This window comes from Juglans regia, chromosome 6 (genome assembly GCF_001411555.2).
Source record: "Juglans regia cultivar Chandler chromosome 6, Walnut 2.0, whole genome shotgun sequence".
Classification (NCBI taxonomy): Eukaryota; Viridiplantae; Streptophyta; class Magnoliopsida; order Fagales; family Juglandaceae; genus Juglans; species Juglans regia.
Window position 1 is genome coordinate 25,773,294 of NC_049906.1, and position 18,179 is coordinate 25,791,472.

Consider the following 18,179-nt stretch of genomic DNA (forward strand, 5'->3'; position numbering starts at 1 on the left):
CTAGCAACCTTAAGAATTAGAGAGATCGATGAAGCTAAACAACACAAGCACAAGCGGTTGCATTTAATTTTATCGAGCGATCTTCCTAAGATCTAATAATTTCTGAAGCAGCAAATCATCAAATCTTAGTTGCTTCACAAATTAGAGGGATAAAACAATTACGGATTTGATGTCTAATCTAGCAATAGATTGCAACAAATAATAAACTAGTAGGCCTCCAAGTAATTAAACGAGACAATCATGGAAATAGACATAGAAAAACATTCGATACTCAAAGCATAAATTGAACACTAAAAACAAATCAGATCTCACAGTTTTATTGATTCTGAAATTTCTGTTTCCTTCGATCAATTATGAAAGTTTAGCCACACAAAACCATCATGAAAACTAGAAGGAGGGGTTAGAGAAGAGGGGAGAGAGATGCCCTAGTATGATGATTTTCTTTTTCTCTTTTACACGTCCATGCCCCTTATTAGAATCCTCTCAAATCTCCTAAAATATTCTAAACATTATCCTCAAATAACCATATCCAAATCTGACTTAATTAGGGAAAATATTAAAAATAAAATAGAGTCCTAATCTAACTAGGAAAGTGGTGTTTTCCAGCTGTAAATTTCGTGCTCAAGATCTCCAAAACATCTGCAATTAAATTGCATATTTGAATTGCACGATAAGGCCGAACATTCTGAAACGTCAGCAGTGCAAGTGCGTCAACTTCAAGCCCCATTTTTACCTTTATTCAGCCAGTATATTTCAAAACTCAAAACATGAAAGTTGTAGATACTTGTCTTGGTGTTCCATAGCATCTTGAATCATCTCAATCGAAACTCGGATAAGAGATTTATGCCCAGATTATGAAGTAGTGTCGAAACTATCCAGAACCGCCCAATTAAATTCGTTTTGCATTAAACAGCTCCGTTTGCTTCTTAAGACTAAACATTAAGGGAGAAAAATATGACACTTTACATTCTCATCAATTTTTGAATTCCGTTTTGTTTTATGTGTATATATATATATATATTTAGTAAATTATATGATACCACAAGGTAATGCTACGTCAAGAAGAGTGTTTTTGTTTTAGAATAACTGTATACCTTTATTGAATATATATGAACATAGTTCAATCAATACAATATTTCTCACTGAGAACATTATTTGTTATCTATCGAGGGTCTTCTTCTATCCACACCCTCTCCTCTACACTAGATAAAGCTAGTTTTGCAAGTATATGAGTTACTTTGTTAGCCTCTATATATACAAATCTTACATTTCAATCTGCCTTTGATTTAAGAATTTTTTTTTTTTTTTGGTATCATCTATCAGAACCCCATATTCAATCAACACATCATCACTACTGCACAAGTCCTTCACTACAATATGTGAATCACCCTCCAACATCACCCTTACAAGTCCTAGCTTCATAGACAAAATTGTTGCTCTTCTAACTGCCAAGGCCTTTGATAAACAGGCCTCCTCTTGATTCTCTACAGAGCACAAACTTGCCACAACCTCCCTCTGGTCATCCCTCACCACAACACATGTCCCCACCTTTTTAATATGAGAGTCCACCGCAACATCCCAGTTCACCTTAACACTTCCCCCCTCTAGCTTTTCCCACCTCACATCTTCTCTTCTTCAAATTCTGGCATGCATTCCTCTTTGCTAGTGTTGATTAGCATCTTTAAATTCTTTCATAGTTTGTTTTGCATCTTTGAGTACTTTTCTTGGCTCATCAAATTTATTTTCAAAGACCAACATGTTCCTATATCCTTCTCATAGTGTAAGCCATAAGCTCCACCTCCTCTTTAGTCAACTTTTGATTCATAGCAGCACACAGCTCAGCAAACCCCATCTCTACATTACACCATTTTTTCACAGGACTCTCATCTTCTGCCCACACATTTGATGTTGCAGGACATCCCTACAACACATGGACAACTGTTTCTTTCGCATATTGGACACATACTGGAATTAGAGACTTGCTTCTTGAAGAGATTGACCCAAATCAAGTCCCTTCAAAACTTGAGAGTCTACAGGATGTGACAAAATATTATCATTCCTGACTCTAGATGATGAGTTTCATGTCATGTCCACAGTTGTTAAATGTGACATAAATAACTGTTGTAATCTAGGTATCAATGGAAAGTAGCGTACAACCTTTTGCGGCACATTCTACTTCTCCATTATCCATCATGGTTCATGGCAAATGAGATACTCATTCAGCTACTCATTCTTTCACCAAAATAACACACACAGTCATTCTTACATGCATGTATTACGTTGTAGTCAAACCTGAGTCCACTTTTCAACTGTTTTGCTTCATAGAAGTTGTAAGGTAAAATATTGTCTGATGGAAGTGTCTCTTTAAACAGCTCGAGCAATATATTGATAACCTTAATAGATATTCAGCACATGAATTTTATATGAAACACTCTAACTATAAATGACAACTTGCTGTGCCTTCTACATCCTGGATATAACTCACGTTGTGAACCATTCCACAAGCGAGTAAAAGTGTTATGGCCTGAATCATTTGAACTTGATGAGTTTGTATCACCTTCATCCACTAACATTACTGACCAATGTCACCCAACATTTGCTCCATATCCTCTTCGTATTCATCACCAACAACCAATGGATGTACATGTTCATCAATGTTTTTTCCTTTGTGTCGAGATTAGAATGACGCTGGATATGGTTCTTCGTGTAAGACCCAATCTGTATGATCTTGGTCAATACCTTAGAGAAACAAATGCTCTCTCACCAAGTCTATCTTATGAGAATGAAAATTCTTGCATTGTCGGCATGGGCATCTAATACGATTGTCATTGTAACACCTCGCTCCCAATAAAGACATTTTTAGAATTTTTGGAAAACCGGTGTGCTACTAAACTTGAACTTAAAATTTTTTTCTTCTTAATGAAGTGCCAGATTCCATAAATAAAACAAATTTTATTAAATACTTAAAATCCAAAATAGAGTTTGTAGAATCACTTATTTAAAAACAATACTAAAGTCTCTTGTGATTATCAAAATAATTTATTTAAAACTTAAATTATAAAATTAATCATAGCATAATCTGTCTAGGCCTCTGCCTCGCCTCCCGGGGTCAAGTTTTGTCCTGCAATCCCATCTTCATAAAGATCATCACCTGGGTGGTTAAAAATATAAAAATATACAAAAATGAGTCAAATACTAATCAACATCATACAGTAAACATAATAAACATCGAATTTTCTTGAAAAATGTTCATACTCATAAATATATACGTAAATAACATAAACATGAAATTATCTTTCACTTATCATAGGCCGATACCCACTGTTGACCCCTATAAGTTAGGGTTAGCGAATCTAAGTAGATTTTGATTTTGCCCGTGGCCACGAGTTGCGGAATCCATACATAAGGAAGACATACTGGGTACACTACCAGTATGTACAACCTAACAATGCAATATGCCCATAACATAGGTACCATCTTCATATCATAACATAGGCCGGTACATATCTTATCATTCATACTTCATCATAATCATACTTGCATACTTGTCATATCATAGATTTCAGATGAAATCGTATTCATTCATAACATTCCGTGATACATTTTCCTCACATAAAATCATGATTTTTCATAAATATTTTAATGCATATATATTTATATAAAATCATGCATGGCTTTTTATAAATTATTTTAATGCATAAATCTCACATAAAATCATGACTTTCATAAATCTTTTAATGCATATCTCATTTCATAAAATCATGAATTTTCATAAATAATTTAATACATAAACCTTCATATAAAATCATGAATTTTCATAATTTTATCATGACTTGGGTACGTAAAAATGGGCTTTCAATGGAGGGCATACATGCATAATATTTCTATAAAAGACATGTCGTTTACTGTACATACTTGTAAGGGTATGATCATGCTACTTACCTCTTAGCATTAATCTACTACTTTCAACACGTAATCGGTCACCTATAAAAATAAATACGTAATTTGCATAAATTTCTAATTAAACATGTGATTTTATTTAAAATCTAAACAACTAAAATAATCCTATATTTCCTAAACCTAACACTAAATTATTCTCAACTTTTAATCCTAAAAAGGCAAGGGCATTTTTGTAATTTAACTAAACCACCTAAAATTCATACTATTGGTTTCATGCATTTGGAAATGGACTTACGCGAGAGGCAGTGGGCAGTGGGCTTATCGTGATCAACAACTAGTGGTGGTTCGGGCTAGCGTGAGGTGCCAGGCGGCACTTTCTGTGCAGTGTGGTGACAACGTGGAGGGCATTGGTGCCGTGAGGTGGCTGGGCAGTGGTTCACGGTGGGGAGAAAAATCCTCTGTTTTCCGTGGTGCAAAACAAAGTACTCTATAGTGAAATTTCGGTGGCTGGGCATAGTGGTGGTCTAAGTGAGGAGATGCGACGTGGTTGGCTTGGCTTCAGGTTGGTTCTGTGCAATGGGTTCCCAGTGGCATGCAGTGGTTTAATGCATGAATGAAAGACTAATGGTGGAGGACTTGCGGCTTGGGAGTGTGTTTGTTTGAGGAAATGTGGTGATAGCCACTAAGTGGAGGCCGTGAGATCTGAGGGAGGAAGGGATGTGGGTGGTTTCCGGCGTGCGTAGGTCTTGTTTGCTTGGTAGTTCACGGTAAAGGGAGCGGCTTGGGCATGCGGGTTTGAGGGGAGCAGGCGGCATGATAGTCTCGGAACGTGAGGGGCTGGCTACAGCAACCAAATCCTTGGGCAAGTTCCTTTTGAGCGTAACGAGTCTCTATATATAGACCAATGGAAAACCCTAGTGATGAAGAAAGAAAGACGTACGTGCATGGGAGTGGAACTAGATTCGTGCGTGGTTGAGATTTATAGAAGGAAGTCTAGTAGCTAAGAGTTGTATTATGAAAAGGAAAGCAAAATGGTATAGTGTTTGGAGTCTAACACTCACGAGCTTGGAGTTTAAAAAAAAAATTAATGGAGCCTTAACTCTAGTTTAAAATAAATATAACTTATTCGATAAACTCTCTTGTGGGTTTTAACTCATTTACTGAGCCTAATAAAATTATCTATAATTTATCCCAAATAATATAGGATCAGGTCATTAAAGCCACTACCAACTGTACATGATGCAAACTCCAAAGATTTCTTAACACCTGCAGCATATATATTGTAATCCTCACATAACCGATCTTTAACTTGTATCCAATTCTTATCTATGTTTAATACCCTATTACAAATAGTCACATGCATCAACAAGCAAGCATTTATCTAACATATTATGCAATTTCTTCATTTTACTGGGTAGTTGGTCCTATCTCATTCGGGATTATAAGATCATAATCGTCAACCTACCAACTATTATCTGTCACATCCAATGAAATTTCGGCAGCATCTCTCCATAATTCTCCAAATATGCTCGTTTAGTCGTGTGCACCGACTAGTAAAATGTCGATGCACCATAATTGAAACTGCATATCCAGAGAATAATATCGGAAGACTCTACCAAAATCATGATGTTGGATGCAACATATATAGTTTGATAGTTTACGATAATGATCCTACAATCTCAAACTATCCACTCTAGATAATTCAAGAGTTATCAATCAACCATATAACAGGATTGATAACTCTCGAATGGGTCTAAGGATTATTTTGATACGACATAAAAGATACGATAGTATCACACAACAACAATACAAGATACGAGAATACAATCATACAATACAACAAAATGTATTTTTAAGTATTATGTATTTTTATTATTGTTTTATATTATTTTCATATTAAATATTAAGTAATTTTTAAGACTATTCTCATTCTAAATATTCTAATTAAATATATAAAGAGTTTTTTAATATCTTTTTTTTACTATTATTAAGTATAGTATTTTTTTTAAGTATTATTTATTTTCTAAGTATTAATTATAATTTTTTCATTAATTATTTTTTATAATATTCTTATTTTAAGTGATATGTATTTTTACTATTGTTTTATACTATTTTCATATTAAATATAAAGTATTTTTTAAGACTCATTCTAACTATTCTAATTAAATATGTTTAACAGTTTTTTAATAAATCATCTTTTATATTGTTTACCTTTTATATTGCTATCTTAATTGTTGTTTAATTTTGAATACTTTATTATGGATTATTATTATGCTCATAATATTGGCTTTCGTGATTTGTATGAGTTAAAATGTACAGAATATAATTTAAGACTTGATTTAGAAATCTTAATGGATAACATAAAAGATCTTAAAAGACAACAGCAATTGATGAGACAAGATTATACATTAATGATGACTAAATATCACATATATCAAAGTAGAGAAGAAGCAATAGAATATCTAGAAGCTGACTGCACCTTTTTAAGAAATGAAATTAAAAGTGTAAGAAATCATTTAAGGATTCTTGCTTTAAAAAAAAAAAAGTAAGAAATCACTGATACGGATTTTTACAAGGATAACCCATAACTAAAGAAGAAGAAGTATATTGAGAAGCTTGTGTTGGTAAGCCGTGAAAAACCGATGGTCAGCCCATTTATGCATAAGGCTTTAAGGGTGGTCCAGGTGGTGTTCCCTCAAGTTCTTAATCTACTTATTCCCCTTTGGATATAGGAAATCTTTGCTTAAAAACCGTTTCAATGAAATCTTTATTCAAACCTAAGGAACCCACTAATATTATTCCCACAGAACCTAATAACATCAATCAAGAAGATTACAGTATAATAGATATAGAAAGAAACTTACAAGACTGGACAATTCCTAATGTTCCAAATCATCAAATATACAAACAGTCTACTTTTTCTAAAATATCATTTCTTACAAATTACACAATTAAAACAGTAGAAAAAAGTATTAGTTTAAATAATGATTTTGAATCGTTACACCTATTTACAAATGAAGCAATTACTCATCACAAAGAACATAAATACTTTTTCATACATATTAGATTAGTACAAGTGGCTATAAAACCACTTACTAGAAGTGGATTAAACACCTCAGTATTACTCTGTTTAAGAGATGGAAGGCACTATAACTTTCATGATTCCTTACTTGGAATGGTAGAATCAAGTCTGTTTGAAGGACCAGTTTATTTTAATTGCTATCCCAATTATTCCCTTCCATTATTTGATAACAATATCTTACATTCTTTAATATTAAATATTAAAACAAATGGTTATCATATGATGAAAGGATCACATCCTTTAAAAGTAGTTTATAGGATCCACTATAAATTAATGAAAACAACATTAGAACCACAAGCTCTTATTACCAATCCAAAAGGATATACATTACTATTACAATCTAGTACACAAAACTCTAGTATACAAATTCCTAAACAAATTAATTGGAACCAAATTACACTTCCAAATGAATGGCAATTAGAGAATATTATCTCATTACCTAAGATAGAAAATAATTCTAAAGATGATCTTGAATACATAGATAAAAAAACAGACGGAACAGTTCAAATAGTTTTTCAACCTTTTAGAAGATCATTTTCACATTATTCTTCTCCAGCACCCTCTAGTTATCAGACACCTAGATCTGCATTTACATCAATCTCTCGGAATAAATCTCAAAATTTTGATACTAGATCCCAAAATCTTGACACACAGATTTGGGGAATTATTCCTGAAAATATTATTGATACACCAGTATATACTGTTAGCCATCCTGATAAAGCATCCACCTCTCGTAATCCTGAAAAAGAACTTGAACCTTCTTCCCCAAGGTACTCACAAGTAGTTCGAGATGATGTCCAAATATATACCCTGAATAAAGAAAGCTTTAAAATCAATAAGGAATATCTCAAACAAGATTATATGAAAGAAGAAAACAGTCACAAAAGAATAATATTTTTCTCAACTTTTACAAAATTAAAAAGAGATTATATTCAAGAAAAATATTATGAGGATTTAGAAAAAATACAGACTAATATACCTTTCTTAACATGGTTTGAGATATATAAATCCAATCGATTATCTTCTATAAACCGGACTACTAACCAATGGATTAAAGGAGAAAATAACCAAACTATTTATGAGGAATACCCCTCTTTTGAAGTTATCAAGTTTAATCAAAGAAACACTCAAATTTTAGCTTCACCAATTAAAAAACATAACATTACAAATACTGATAAAAATTTTGATAATATAATTCAACAAAATAATTATACCAATTTATATTTAAAAACTATGGGTAAACAATTAGAAAGAATTGAAGCCCAAATATCTCCTATAAAACCCACTATTAAAGAAGAAAAAGAAACCTCTTTGTTTGTTCCCCACGAGATTCCATCTCATTTAAAAACTACTTTTTCTAAAAGCAAAAATGATTTATTAGAACAAATATCTAATAAATTAGAAAAATTAACTATTAGTAATACTGCGTCTACATCAAAACAACCCCATATTAATGTATTAAGTAAGACAGACTCACCTGTATTATCTGACTCTGAAATTAGTAATATTGAAAACCAATTTAAAAATCTAGATCTACAAATAAATAAAATTAGAAGAGATCATGTTAATAGCTTTTCAGCTAGAGATTTTAAACATCATATTTCTATTACTCGAAATTGATATCCTAGGCCCACTCCGCCGGATATGCAATTCGAGGAAATAGAACATATAGTAAGATCTGCTTTCGTACCAGATGTATTATATGAATGGAATATAGATGGATTATCTGAGTATGAAATATTAAATCATTTTCAAGAAATGATTATGGTTGCCAACGTCTATAAAAGTAATAGAAAGACTGATCATCAAGTAGCACACGTTATTATCACAGGGTTTACTAGCCAATTAAAAGGCTGGTAGGATCACTATTTTTCATACGAACAAAGGTCACAAATATTAAATGCTTATAAATATGATGAAAACATGCAAATGATTAAAACTGAAAATGATTTGCCCATAGAAGATGCTGTAAATACATTAATATATGCATTAACTAAACACTTTGTTGGTGATCCTGTTCAATTCCAAGAAAGAACTAGTGATTTATTGATTAATTTAAAATGCCCCCAATTATCTGATTTCCGTTGGTATAAAGATGTATTTCTAACTAAAATTATGATCAGAAATGATTGCCAATAACCATACTGGAAGGAAAAGTTCATAGTCGGACTTCCATATTACTTCGCTCAAAAGGTACGAGAATCATTACTAAGATCAGATGGTACTATTGATTTTCATAATCTCACATATGGTGATATAAGAAGTAAAATTAACAGGACTGCATTAATTATGTGCAATGATTTAAGGCTAAAAAAGCAAATGGAGAAAGAAAAGAAATTTGCTAGAAAAGAATTAGGTACCTTTTGTGAACAATTTGGCTATACTCCATTATTAACTCCTTCAAGAAGACATAAAAAAAGGAAAAAAGTTTACAAAACTTATTATAATAAAATACAAAAATACAAAAAATCCTATAAAAAGATAAAAGAGAATCAAACGTATAATAAGCCATTAAAAAGTCCTAAAAAGACTAATAAAAAGAAAAAACAGATTGTTTGTTATACATGCCGAAAAGTTGGACATTATAAATCAAATTGTAAAGTCAAACAACAGATTAATGAATTAGATATATCCGATGCATTAAAAGACAGATTATTAGATATTTTTATAATACATTCAAGTGAAGAGAAAGATAGTTCTTCAGAAGAAGAAGAAATCTATCAATTAAAAGAATCAAGTTTTTCAGAACAATCTTCTGATAATGAATCAGAAGAGGATGAAGTACAGATTTGTAATTTTCTGAATAAAGATAATTGTATCTGTAATAAGACTATTAATGTACTTTCAAGACAAGATGACATTATATTAGAATTAATAGACAAAATCAGTAACCCTCAAGAAAGAAAAGATTACTTAGAAAAGTTAAAAGATACTTTTAGTAATCAAAATTCTTCAGTAACGACATCCTCAACACCTTATAATTTTTCAGAAATAATAGGAAGATTTAAAACCGACAAACAGAAAATTACGATACAAGATATACAACAAGAAATCAATAAGATAAAACAGGAGATTAAAAATTTAAAGACATCAAATCTTAAACTAGAAATTTCAAATGAACAATTATTACAAGAAATTATACTATTAAAAATAGAGAAGAACGGAAATAATTTTCATAATAAAGAACATGATAAAGAACAAGGAGAATGTTCAACTTTAGCTATAAAGGATGAAACAGATAGTTTTATTAATATCTTTGAAAAGATAAATTTTCAAAAATGGTATGTTGAGGTAACAATTTCAATTAACCAAGAATTTTCTTTTACTACAATTGCCCTCTTAGATACAGGAGCAGATTTAAATTGTATACAAGAAGGACTAATACCCTCTAAATATTTTGAAAAGACAAAAGAAATATTATCCCAAGCTAATGGAACAAAATTAAATATAAATTATAAATTATCCAATGCACACATCTATAATAATGGAATTTGTTTTAAAACAACATTTATTTTAGTAAAAAATATTAATACTAAAGTAATATTAGGAAATCTTTTTCTTGCTCTACTTTATCCTTTCTCTGTAACAGAAGAATGAATTTTTACTAAAATACTTGGACAAAAAATCCAATTTAAATTCTTATTTCCTCCAGTATCAAAAGAAATTAACTATTTACAAGAAATCTCATTAACCAAAGAAATTAATTTTTTAATAAAAAATGGAATTAGAACAAAAGAAAATCGGATAAGTTTTTTAAAACAAGAATGAAAATATAAAAGAATCCAAGAACTACTAAAAGACCCGTTATTAACCCAAAAAATTGAAAATTTTAAAACTATAATTGAAAATGAAGTATGCTCTAACCTACCTAATGCTTTTTGGAACAGAAAACAGCATATAGTTGAATTACCTTATGAAAAATATTTTTCTGAGAAAAATATTCCAACCAAGGCTAGACCTATCCAAATGAATAATGAATTATTAGAATACTGTAAAAAAGAAATTAAGGATTTAAGATCAAAAGGATTAATAAGAAAAAGTAAATCACCATGGAGTTGTGCTGCTTTTTATGTTAAAAAACAGACAGAATTAGAAAGAGGAGTTCATCGCCTAGTCATCAATTACAAACCTCTAAATAAAGTATTACAATGGATTAGATATCCAATTCCCAATAAAAAAGATTTATTATCTAGATTTTATAATGCTATAGTATTTTCAAAATTTGATATGAAAAGTAGATTTTGGCAAATTCAAATTGCTGAAAAAGACCGATATAAAATAGCATTTACAGTTCCTTTTGGACATTTTGAATGGAACGTTATGCCATTTGGATTAAAAAATGCCCCTAGGGAATTCCAAAATATTATGAATGAAATATTTACCCATTTTACTCATTTTTCGATAGTTTATATAGATGATGTATTAATATTTTCTTCATCTATTGAACAACATTGGAAACATTTAAATACTTTCATTCAAATCATCAAACAAAATGGATTAGTAGTTTCATCACCTAAAATAAAATTATTTCAAGATAAAATTAGATTCCTTGGACGTGAGATTTATCAATGAACTATTACACCAATTAGCGGAGCTATAGAATTTGCTAATAAATTTCCAAACGAAATAAAAGATAAGAACCAATTACAGAGATTTTTAGGAAGTCTCAATTATGTTGCAGACTTCTTTCAATATTATAAAACAAATTAAGGCTTATGTTAAGAAATTACCATGCTTAGGAATTCCATCTCCACATACCTTTAAAATCGTTGAAACAGATACCTCTGATCTTGGATATGGAGGAATTATGAAACAAAAATTATCAACTGATTTGGAACAAATTGTTCAATTTCATTCGGGATGTTGGAATCCTGCCCAAAAGAACTATAGTACTATTAAAAAAGAAATTCTAGCTATTGTATTATGTATTTCTAAATTTCAAGATGATCTGTTGAATCAAAAGTTTTTACTTAGAATAGATTGTAAATCAGCCAAGGAAGTTTTGATTAAAGATGTTAAAAACCTGGCTGCTAAGCAAATATTTGCCAGATGGCAAGCTATATTAAGTATTTTTTATTTTGATATTGAACATATTAAAGGAGAATCTAATTCTCTTCCTGATTTTCTATCCTGAAAATTCTTACAGGGAAAATCATATCATCTTCAAAGTCCATAGTAAAGTCCAAATTCTCATACACGCTGCCACCATCTCCTCCTTATTCTTCACCTTGTCCCTCCGCAACACCAAGACCATATACGGTATTGGGGTCATTATCACAAAACATTAAACTCTCTTATAATTCATTTTCACCATTAGCTTCTCCAAAATTACCGACCTATTCCAAAACTGTTTCTCCCTCTTCCTCTTCTCCTTCCCAAATTATTAATCCTCCATTATTATCTCAACCTTCTTCATCTCCTATTACCATCAATTCTCATTGGCACCGTGTCTTTCCTATTGAATCTGAAATTCAACACCTGTCTAACCCCCAGAAATTACTTGATGCCTTCCTTTTACCAGATTGGCATTATATTCCACAAAATATTAAGAAAACTCAGCATTTTTATAAATTCATATTAGTAGATACCGACTCAATTATTCTCTCTGAAATTCCTTATTCTCTACAAACCCAACATTCTCCACCTACATAACCAATTATTGTTTTTCATAAAGTCACCATTAAACAGGTTCTCACTTTGGAACAATGGGGAAAAAATTCCTATTTAATAAGAAAGTTCTCTCATCCTTATGATCATCCTTATTATGATTATTATGATTACCAACAAGCATGGGCAAAAATGTTTCTAAAACAAAATAAAAATCTGCGTCATTCATGGTTCCTTCATTTTGACAAATTATAAGAAATCACCACACTCCTGAAATGGTTCTCACTATGGTGGGAATATTGCGGACCTGAACCTCTTCTCCTTCCTCTTCCCCTTCAAGAAAGTCTCCGAAATTTCATTTCACAAAATGACAATCCACCAGCATTAAACCATTATTCACCACTTCTGCTCTTCTTTCTCAAAACAAAATTAAATTGGATTATGAAATGGGAATATGTTATCAAACCTCATCCCTCTCTCAAAACCATCATGTTTCTAGCCCGCCAAGTTTCTGTCAAATGGTGGGAAAAATACAATTATGATCATGTATTAAAAATTTTTTCAAAAGTTACAAAAAGTCCAGAAGTCCTCGTCCAACAAAGCAGATTTCAAACACAATTAGCATCTATTACCAACAAGAAGGGTTTGAAAAAATTAGCTGAAGCAATGTCACAAGTATCAGACAATGACGATGAAGAAGAAACACAACACCAAGCCAGATTATCTCCACTACAGCAACCTGCATTATCACCAGCTCATCAGGCCTCTCCTTCTCAACAGGCCTCCCAAAGTAACCAAGCCGCCTCTCCCTCTCAAGATTACTCACCTTATCATCCAGTACATCTGATGGATTCTCAAGACCCGTTTGAACTTGAATTAGCAAATTATGATCCTCAGAATATGTGACTCCAAAAGAAAATTACTTTTCGATTAGTCAGCATGACAGACGAAAGTTTTCAGGAATATTATCTCTCCAAAAGATTATTATTGTCCAGCAAAACAACAAATGTTTTTGTACATACAAGTTTACGTGTCCTGCACTGTGTTTGTTTTTAGCGTCGGCTGATACTGTTCTTGTTTTTAGCGTCGGCTGATACTGTTCTTGTTTTTAGAGTCGACTGGTATTGTTCATGTATTATTAGACTTACTGTTTAAGTGTCTATATAAAGGAGTTCACGAGGAAAGAAGGGCATTCAGAACTCCTGATCTGAAATCCCTTCCTCTCTCGCTCAAACCTCTTGGTTCCATTCCATTCTTCCACTGTCCTCTCCCAATCTTCTTTTCCTAATGTCTTCAATCTTCAACTCCTTTGAGAATTGGTCTCCTTGTAAGTATTATATTTTAATGAAGAAGTTAATTTCATATATCTTTCCTATATTATTTACTTCCTCACGCATATGGTCGGTTATACCGCCTGCTCTATCTGTTATCATGCATATGGCTGGTTTTACCGCCTATTATCATTTCTATTAATATTATCTATTAATCATACCTGGGATATACGCCTTTAGTATTATTCAAGTATTATTTATAATTTACATATTATTTATTTTTTAAGTATTAATTATAGTTTTTTAAATGATTACTTTTTTAAGTATTAATTCTAATTTAAGTATTAATAGTTCTTATGTTTATTATTTTATAAGTATTAATTATAATTTAAGTATTACTTATTTTTTAATTACACATTATAGCTTTTTCATTAATTATTTTTTAAGTATTATTTATAATGTAAGTATTAATTGTTTTTTAATTATTATTTATAGTTTTTTCATTCAACATATATAAATCAGGAGTAGAGAACAAACATTCGAACCCATAGAAGCCTATTTGAACAGAAAAAACTGTTTGAACGGAAAAGTATTGTGTTCGAACGGTTGCAACCCAAATTCCAAACGCGAAACACAGATAAACCACAACCTTAGATATCAATTCAGAACATCACAAATCAATTCACAATAGATATAAACACACAAATGCATCGTTTATATATACAAAACACGAACATACCTTTAAAGAATTTGTGTGCAACTCCAAACACTTCAATAAACATCTACACAATATGTATATAAACTATAAAATCAATACAATGAAAAAAATTAGTTAATGTACAATTATGTTTAACAAAAATCATACCTTTAATCAATACAAGTGTGCAGCTCTCTTTGTAATGTGCATAGAATGAATGATTGTTGGAAGAAAATGGAGGATTGTGGAAGATTTTGGAGATAAAATTTCGACTGTGCGTTGGGTTGAAGGAGAAGAATGATGAAATGAGGGATTGACGGTGTGTAGAAGGGTTTAAACCTTTCATTGAGCGTTCGAACGACAATATTTGGCAGTCGAATGTGAAAATTAATTCAACGCGCAAGTTTTTCCACTTGACAATTTTTCATGCAAGTGGTCGAACAGTACTAAAGTACCTTTCGAACGATGTTCCATTGCTCATTGATTGGCGGGATACATTCCCACCACTATTTCAGGAGAAGCTAAAAACCCTAGAAAACGTTCGAACGTTTTTCTTCATGGCTAAAAACGTTCAATGGCTAATATAGCATTCGAATGGTAAGTATATACAGTTCGAAAATTTATTACTAAATGTTTAATTATATTTGTTTTTTACACTATACGTTTTAAGTAATAGCATACTAAAATATAATATAGACATATATATTATACTATAGTTTAGTAATATATAGTATCATCTAATTATTATGTAGTATCATATATATTATAGTATAGTAAAGTATAAAGGAATATATAGTATATATTATAGTATATGATAATACCATCGAACACTGTCGTTGTCGCCATAATCACCGTCTCCCTCAAAGCCTCTTCCTCTCAAGTACCGGTATGCTCCTCAAGATTTATTTTGCCGTTTATTTTTATCGTTTTGTTGTAATATTTGTTTAAATTAGAAAAGTTGTAATTTTCAATCAATAGGCACCATAGGTGGCCGAAAATCTGCTGTAGGATGTTTAGAAATGAAGTATTGAATGTGATTTGTTGAAGAACCCATGAAATCGATGGATCCCATGAGTTTTCATGGCTGCTAAGGTGACTTAGCCATGACTCAGTTCGATTCAGTTACCTTTTTGTAATACCCGAATCCTACTGCGTAAGTCTTACGTCATTTATTAATATTATTTTCTTAAGTTAAATATTTTGAAACAAAGAATTTCATTTTCTTTTATAAATTATTTTAAGATGGGTGTGTATTATATTTTTAAAGTGGGTTATTATTTTGAGTCCTTTACTTTTGTTTAATTAAAATATGACCCCAAACCTTCTCAACCATAGATGGGTTGGTGGGAGAAAATATCTTCCAAGGTTTAATCTTCACCGTCCAGTCCTTGGCTTATGAGAGAAGCCAATTGACTTTCTCATTTCCTCTCTTCACCGTCGGCTTCCTCAAGAAGCTAAGTGGATTCCTCATCCTTCTCCTATACGCTGGCTTCAAGAGACGAGAACCAAAATCCTCTCACTTTCCCTTACCTCACCAACGGCTTCTAAGGCAAGAGACAAATAAACTCTTTCTCTTTTCCCTTCACCAGTCGATCCTAAGGCGCACGAAGGAGAGAAAACTTCTCAAGTCCCCTCCTTCACACGAGAAAGACCTCTCGGTTTCCTCCAAGCCGTGTAAATCTCTTCCACTTCTCCAGTCGATTTCTCTTGTTTCCGTAAACCTAAGCTTCTCACCGAAACTCTTCAAGAAGATCAACCTTGTAAGTAGATTTCCTTTAGCTTTAAATTTCTGGTTTCGAAATCCTAGATTTATGTTATGGATGGAAGAGGTGCTGGAGTGGAAGGATGACAGTCTGGTTAAGGGTGTTGTGGGCAAGGTGCAGTACGAAGGGAGGCTTGCCTGGTGTTCATAAGATAGAAGTGGAAGGTCGTTGAGGGTAGTTAGTTGTATATGAGCAACTAAGCACGACGTCGTATGATGTAAAAGTAGTTTCAGTCTTTAATAGAACGTTGTCGTTTAATGTCTTTTCTTCTTATTAATTGTAAACGCAGTTGTTTCATTTACGGGAATCACAATAAGTGTTGCTTAAACACTGTCGTTTTGTTCAAACAAACACTATAAATAGAAGAAGTTGGGGGGAAAAGACCCAACAGATAATTCATTCAGTTGCAGACTTCTCTCTTCCTTCTTCACTTTCATTCTTCTTCTCTTCATTCAATCTGGAGAGTGACTTCTCGAATAGGTCAAGTTTGGGTCCATTACAATTTATAGGTTTACATAGGGTTTTATTTGAGGGATTTATGTTTATGTTCCAGTTGAGATTTCCGAATTTCTCTTCCTTTTTCCTTGTTGCCGTGTACTTCGGTGGCTTCAAAAGAGATCCACGCAGGTAATTATCTTTTTCATGGGTTCTTGCAAAATTGGGGATTTCGGATTTCATGTTAGCCGAGTATTATGTAGTAATTTCTTGAGGCATTTCTCTAATTGATTTCTCACTTAGCTGCTAGTAAATGAAAAACCCAAATTTTTCTGGGTTAAAACCAAGCACCTTGAGTTTGTCTTGTCGTGGGTCATGCCCTGTTTTAGTGATTTCGAGTGTGTGTATGTATATGCTCTGTTTTTGGTCCTAAGCCGTGTAAGTGTTCTGTTTCATGAGTCTAGTTGTGCGTGAGTGTCCTGTTTCGGGAACTTAGCAGTGTGTGTGCGTGTTCTGCCTCTTGGATCTAATTGTGTTGTGAGTATGTTCTGGTTTATGGCCCTAAGCCGAGCTGTATATGTGTGGGTATGTTCTGTCTTGATGTGTAAAAATAGTCGAGTGTCCCAAGGCAGAATTCTATAGTCCCTTTATTATGTTTTCTTGAGTCTAAGTCATGTTTTACTCTTGTTAAACTCATGTTTTTAATAGTTAAAATTATAGAGTTAAAGTTATGATATTCAAACATGTTTCCTCTAGTTATGGCCTAAGTAAGCCATTAAGAATTTTAAACCTAAGTTAGTAAGTTGTTAGAAACCCTTAAGTTACCAAGAGTTGTACCTTTTGTTAGTATTGGTTTTAGAAAACATGTGAGGTTCTTGAATAATTGAAGGAAGACACTAAGGGTTGTTTTCATGCCGTGCAATAGTTTAGTGAGTAAAGAAGAACGTCTTAATTCCATTTCTTGGAATTTAAGGGAGCACGTTTGAGTAATGGGTAGTAAAATCTTTAGTAAAACGAATTTTAATATGTTATTTCCTTTTATTGAATAGGAGTGTAATTGCAAGATTTAAAGAATACTTATAAAGCCTCGAGGTAAGTAGCTATGACCATGCTTCTTACATACAAAGCTCTTTTATGAAAGAATATCTCTCTCTCTTTGCACATGTTCTCTTACAAAAGGATAAATGTATATATTATATACAAGCCTTCCTTGGTAGCCCCTGTTAAGTACCCTATTGATTACAATTGTGTGTATGCAAGGTAATGCATCATGAAACTTTATGCATGCTCTCTTTAAATATCTATGCCTTACTTATATGTAACATGACATGAAACATTTTTTTTAAGTAAAAAGCATTTGCATTGGACTAAAGGAAGATGATGAAAATGTTTTATTAAAAAGGAAATAAAATAGAAGAACTAAA